Raw genomic sequence first — 7,266 nt, forward strand, 5'->3', positions numbered from 1 at the left:
AAAATGTAGGTTGAGACTGAGATCTTTAATCTCCAGCTTCCTTTGAAATTCCCTTGCTTGTGGAGGCAGCCTCCTCCCTCCATCAGCCCTCCTCTGAATTAAAGCAGTTGCCTCAGGAGCTAATACTGCTTCTCCAGGCTCATGCTGACAACTTCTCATTGATTTTTACTTGCTTGAATAATTATATACAGACAAAGCCATAAGACATAAAAATTATCAGCAATTGTTAAGTAAAATATTTGCTAAAACTGAAATACAGTTAAAATAAAAAAAGTGTTTTTTTTTTTTTTAAAAAAACACTAATGCCTAGTTTGTATTTCTCAAAATGGTCATTAGATAATAGAAAGCTTTCCTCTTTAACCTATAAAAGAAAAGAACATAGGAACAATTAAGTTTGTCTAAAATCCTACAAGTTTTAATTCAAAACTGTTATGAAAGCTTTTATGTGCCAAACTTAATATATACTAAAAAACTGTAAAATTAAGGAAAGTTTGTCTTCCTAGTAAATATGTGAATATAAATGATATTTTGAATACTCTTCACACTAAAAATAAATCCTGTTTCAGCTCAAAGATAAGAACAGTAGCTATCACCAAAGCCATTTGTTTTCAGGATTCTAGATTCGTTTCTTTTACTTTTGTTTTGTTTTTGTTTATTTAAATTCTGGACAAATATTAGGGGTATGCCTCAATAACACATCAATCACCAGCAGCCTATGGCTTACTTCAGTCTTTCTTTAGATTCAATAGCCAAGACATATATTGACCAAGAGTGAAAAAGCCATAGAAAACCTCAGTTGATTTAAAGTGCTCACTAAGCTCCATGGTCTCTCATGCTATACAAACTCTTTCTTCTATTAACAAAGTAGCCTTAGCACCATTTGGCCAGTTGTCAAAGTATGAGATAGTGTTGCTTTACATATTCACATGAAACTATTCATCATCCATGCTCTGAGGCCAGCCACCTCTTTCCTTTACTGGAAGGGAAATCCCTGCTTAGTTACCTTCTCAGAGAGTTAGCCATGCTTCTGTCTCCTAAACAGAGACTCCCTTAGATAATCTTGCTTTCCTTGTGTTTATGGATGCTTTATTCTTAAAGAGAAAAAATTAAAAATTTCCAAGTTGGTTATGCTATCACAGACATAAACGTGTTCTTAAAATTTAAGCTGCTCAAAGAACTAAATCAATTTCTATGGCTAAATGAATTGCTATTGTTCAGACCTGCCTTCTGAGAAAAGGTAAAAGATGAAACATTTTATTGATAGTAGAGATATGATGTGGGGTTAGGCAATGATTTTGAAATGCTTGAGTTTTAGAGATGTCCTGACTACTCCAGGACTCCCTGGAGCTTCTTTGCTATTACTTTTGTAAATTTCACGTTTTTTATCATGACAACCTCCTATGCCATAATAAAAAAGTGAAATTTTTCAAAAGCATTTCATGATATGAACCACATTAGTAGAAATAAATTAGCCATGGTACTGAGCCAAATTTGTGGGTATTTTAAGGGTACTGTTGAAGATGTTGACAAGGCATGTTATCTGCTAATAACACAATTCTGGTGAACCCATAAAGGTAGGGCATGGATAGAAACATAAGCCCTGGGGCCCTTTTGAATATCTCAAAATACAGTATAAATAAGTCCTAATTATTATTATTTATTCTTTGGGTCATTTGTGGGCTTTACTAAGTTAGAGACCTATGGTTGTAATGGTAGGAAAAAAACAACAACAACACAAAACCAATGTGATTTTTTTGTCCCAACCTGGGAAATTGCAGCTTACCTCTGTAGTAATAGGATGCATATTTTATGGACACCGTTATTTAAGAACTCTGTAAGTGATAATTACTCCGAATCTCCACATCCTAATCATCTCAAACTTCAGGAAAGATGAAGAGAACCAAGGGGATTCTAAAACTAGAGTTAACAGATCTTTCAGGGACTTCAACCTATCAAAGCCCAAAGCCCAAAGATTATTTTGATGACAATAAAATCAATCCTCTCTAGTATCCACAAGTTATCTCTTTTTCAATTAATAACAGGCCTGGCTTATATATTTGAGAATTACTTCCAATTCTAGATTGCACTCTATCAGAAGCTAATATGACTCTTGTAGGAGACTCACATAGGGAAAAGATGTATCTCTAAATGTCTTCATAAGCAGTCTTTGCATAATCTGAAACCTGGAGATCTAGGCTTCCAAAAAAGGCCTCAGCAAGAAACTGTCCAGGAGCCTCAACCGGAAAGGTGCTTATAAGGTTCTGTTAACAACTGACACAGCATAAAACTTACTATGGAAAACATAGTAAAAGACTAGAAGCCCAAATTATGTTAAAGGTAAATTTATTATCCAGAGTTACCATGGTTAATCACCTAGGCCTTAATTTCAACTTAGATAAAAGAAGAATAGATTAGAGCAAGTACTCCTTGCTGCTCCTATGACGCTGTAGGTCAAGTAGAATAGTGCATGAGTAGCCTGGGGAAAACCCACAAAACAAAGCCACTGGTTCTTTAAAGGAGACTCAGCTGGATTATAGAAAATGCGCTTATTGTCTGGACTTTACAATATGGCCCCAGCTTTTGAGATTTTATTTTATATGGAGCAATATTGGACTTGGGAATTTTTAGAGGCAAAGGGTAACCATGTTGTAACTGAAGCTGGTAGAGTAAGCCATACCAAACCTAACTGTACGGAGAAGCAAGAATTCACCATGAAGACACTTTAGTTGTGAGGATGGAAGCTAGATTGCAACAGATTGAGGAGTCTTGGGAGTTAAAAAGTGAAAATCAAAGTCTAGATCACTTTTTTTAAAAGTGTAATTTTTAAAAAAAAATTAATTTAATATTTTTTGATCACCATTTATCCCCCTATTTTGTCTTCCACCTCCACCCACTCACTTCCCTCCCTTTGTCACCACAGTGCTGTCCATGTCCATGAGTTCTTTCTCTTTAAGAAGTGTAATTTTGAAGGAAAGTGAGTATCCTGAGAATTCTAGAGATATGAGTTATGAAGATGCTAACCACTGCATAGTTAAGGGATTAGCCATCAATAGGAGAAAGCCACATCTGATAACACACAAGGGAAGTGGCCTAAAGAATGGGTGATGACTTAACTGGACAGATGGAGGAGATACTGTAGGACAGTGGTCGGCAAACTGCGGCTTGCAAGCCACATGCGGCTCTTTGGCCCCTTGAGTGTGGCTCTTTCACAAAATACCATGTGCGGGCACACACATAAAGTGCGATTGACACTTCGTGGCCCATGAGCAGAAGTCGGTATTCTGTGGAAGAGCCACACTCAAGGGGCCAAAGAGCTGCATGTGGCTCATGAGCCGCAGTTTGCCGACCACTGCTTCAGGACATCACTGTTTTCTCTGTGAAGTAGGTATTCAGGTTATTTTCTGAAAGTGAAAGTGAAAGGAAAAAATAGAAGATTTAAAGAAGAAATGAAAATAGACGCTGAGGGGAACAGAAGAGGTAACTGAAGACACAGAGAGGACTTTTCTGAGGTGCGGCAAGGCCTGCCTTTGTTGGAGACTGGATTTGCAAGGGAACCAATCTGCAGGATTGTGTAATCCTAAACAGTAGGACTCAGGAACAGCTGTTTAGAAACAGAGACAGTGAGCTGTCAGATTGATACACCTAAGATTACCTCTTACACATGTACGTGGCGAAATGCCAAGGGTCAAGGAAAGTAATGAGACAAGAGCATATTTAAAGAGCCGGGGCCATAGGATCTGAGGTGTCAAGGGCATGGAGAACTTGGTGACTCATTTAGGAACTGATACGATCCCTGGAGGTCTCCAGCAGAAATTTCCCAGTGACCAAAGGAATGAAGACCTAAAGGGAAGCAGAATAGAAATCTCCTTTATTTGAGAAAGTCAAGAAATTTTGAATCCATTGTAAAAGTTAGCAATGTATATAAAGAGAGGAAGGACTGAGACGAGGGAAGAAAAACAGCGTTGTTGCCGGAACTGGTTTGGCTCAGTGGATAGAGCGTCAGCCTGCGGACTGAAAGGTCCCAGGTTCGATTCCGGTCAAGGGCATGTACCTGGGTTGCGGGCACATCCCCAGTGGGAGATGTGCAGGAGGCAGCTGATCGATGTTTCTCTCTCATCGATGTTTCTAACTCTCTATCTCTCTCCCTTCCTCTCTGTAAAAAATCAATAAAATATATTAAAAAAAAAAGAAAAAAAAAAAAAAAAAAAAACAGCGTTGATGGGAGAGGGACATATCAGTGAAAGCAAAGAGGTGGTAAGAAGTGCTACAGTAAATTTTATTCTGTGAGATATAAAGGTTGAAACCCATTAAAAACTTGTAAAGAGCCCTAGAAAGATAAATTATTTTACTTTTATTTTTTAAGCATTTTTAAAGCATTTTTATATTATTTTAAAGCACTTTTGCCACATACTGTGACTTTTAGAAAGTTACTCATAAATATAGGGTTGGGTAAAAGTACGTTTATAGTTGTTTGCATAGAATATAATATAATAATTAATAATAATAATATAAAAATAAACTTGTGTTTTGCATACTCACAACTGCACACCTACTTTTGCCCAACCCTGTATTTTCCTTTAACTTCAGTTTCTCCACTTATAAAGTGGTGATAATAATGCCTGCCCCAAAAGATGTAGGGGAGGATTAAATAATGTTGTAGGAAAGTAAGTATCATAATGACAGGCACAAAACCACTGAAAATTTTTCTTTATCTTTTTCATAGTCAATATTCAAGTAGTGCTGGTTAAATATTTAAAAAAGAAGGTGGTCCTTATTTAGACAATATGCAGGAACTCCTTTTGAATTTATTACTGTCAATAGCACCTTAATCTTAGGTATATGATAATTGATCTGAGAATTATGCTACTTAAAATGCATATGCCAACAGCAGGAATAATTTAGTCCATTATGGCACTTCGGCTTTGCCTGAAACAAGTAGGAAACAAGCCACTCCCTGGTTCTCCACAGCCTCCTTGCACCCCCTTTCACTAAGCAAGAAGTTGTGTGATTGTGTCAGAGCTTTGAAGGGCCTAGGCTTAGCTGTTAGGTTGTAGGCTGATAGCTCTGAAGGTGTACAGCCAGGCTCGGTCTCACTCGGGACTGGGATTGCTATTACTTCTCCACCTGAATGTGTCTGTATGTACATTTGACATTGCCCAGAAAGAAACTCAAATTTCAAACATGCTTCTCAGCCTGTATTTCCTAATGTTTGGGGGACAACACCTTACGTTCAGTCACCCTAAGCTAAAAAGTCTCAATTTCCTTTTGGGATATATTTCCTCCCTCAGCAAATATCCAATTACTAAAGCCTCTTTTCATCCTGAACACCAGTACCTCAGCTCTGGCTCTCGGAGCCGCTCACATGGACCGGTGTGTATCTTTGCAACTGTGAGAGACTTAACTTTAACCCACATTTATGTCCGTGTCCATCTTCCCATCACACTGTAACGTTTTATATGCAGAATCCTAATGAAATGTCTGGAACACAGTGAGCACCCAATAAACACTTGCCGCACTAAACAGAACGGAGGGATAAACAGTCTCCACCTATGGGGACTCCGAGGGTTACCGCTGCCGACGAAAGCTCATCTTGATAGGCTGCCCCTTAGCTTCCACTCCTCTCTTTTATCTGCTCCTCATTGAACTTGTCACCAACTGTCTTGTCAGACAATCCCACCTCCAGCAGAGAAGAATAGAATGATTACTGCCTCTTTTAAAAAAACAAGACACAGCTAGATTGCAACCCTACTTTAGCCAGTTACTAGCCTTGTGTGTTTGAGAAAACTCTGAAATCCAGGTATGTGTTGTTGTTTTTAGTGAAAATGGGTGTAATACTAACTGCCTCACAGTGTGAACTGGAAAATTGAGTGATATAATCTATAGAACAATGGACAAAACATGACTGCTCACTAAAGTGCACCTGTTATCACTGTTCTATGGCCCTGCCCTTCCTGCTCCTCTTCATCACGCTGAGTCCTAACTACTCTTTCTCTTCTTTCTGGACATCTCATTCCCTCCTTTATAATTAAGTCTTCCCTGTTGGGAATTAATTTTCCTGCTTCAGTCTCTTAATAATTGCTCCAATAATGCTATTAACTACTTAATGTGTTAAGAATATTTTATATATGATTTTATTCAAAGAAGTAGATATTATGTCTCTATTTGACAAATAACAAAACTGAGAAATTGCTTGCTGGAAGCCACATAAGAAAAAAAGGGGCAGAGTGATAATTTAATTCAACCAATGCTATATTCTTCTCCAAAGTCAAAGGGACTCCATTACTGGAAACTGTTCTGCTTTTTTAAAGCTATAAGCTCATATTTTCCATTATAGAGTGTAGTAGGTTAAGTACGTTTGTTTTGTTGTTGTTGTTGTTTTGTTTTTTTTGTAGTTCCTTCTATCCGGAAGAGTTTGTTTCCGTACTTATCTCAAATCTGACCTGGCTTTGTGACTTGATTTGCCAATTGAATGTGGTAGAAGTGGAGATGTATGAGTCATGGGGCCTAGGTCTTGAGAGGCCTTGCAGTTTTAGGCGTCACCTTCTTGAAATGCTCCCACCACTATCTGAGGAAACCCAGGATGCCCTACTGAATGATGAGAGACCACATGAAGAGGTGGTCAGCCAGCACCAATTCCCAGACATGTGAGAAAGGCCATCTTACGCCCTCCAACCAGGGAAGCCATCAGCCCACTCAGTCACATGAGAACCCAACAGAGAACCTCTCAGTTGATCCAAAAGTCATGAGCAATAATACATTATCATTTTAAGCCACTATGTCTTGGGCTGATTTTTTTATTATTATTATTGATTTCAGTGAGGAAGGGAGAGAGAGAGAGAGAGAGAGAGAGAGAGAGAGAGAGAGAGAGAGAGAAGAGAGAGAGGAGAAAGAAGCATCAATGATGAGAGAGAATCACTGATTGGCTGCCTCCTGTACACTCCACACTGGGGTCAAGCCCACAACCTGGGCATGTGCCCTGACTGGGAATTGAACTGTGACCTTCTGGTTCATAGGTTGATGCTCAACCATTGAGCCATGCCGGCCAGGCAGGCTGATTTTTTTTAGGGCATAAATGGTTAACTGAGACCAAAATTGGTGCCTAAAGGTAAATTGCAGCTATAACATAGACCTAAAACTATGGCATTGGCTTTGATGAGTCAATGATAGAGAGTGAACCGCAGGACTATTGCAGGAAGCTGAAAGAGCAGTGTTAACATAAGAAACGTCCAAACCTGTAGAGGGTTTGTCTAAGAGTATATCTGAGCC

The sequence above is a fragment of the Myotis myotis genome, unplaced genomic scaffold (assembly GCF_014108235.1).
Source record: "Myotis myotis isolate mMyoMyo1 unplaced genomic scaffold, mMyoMyo1.p scaffold_m19_p_1, whole genome shotgun sequence".
In the NCBI taxonomy this organism is placed as follows: domain Eukaryota; kingdom Metazoa; phylum Chordata; class Mammalia; order Chiroptera; family Vespertilionidae; genus Myotis; species Myotis myotis.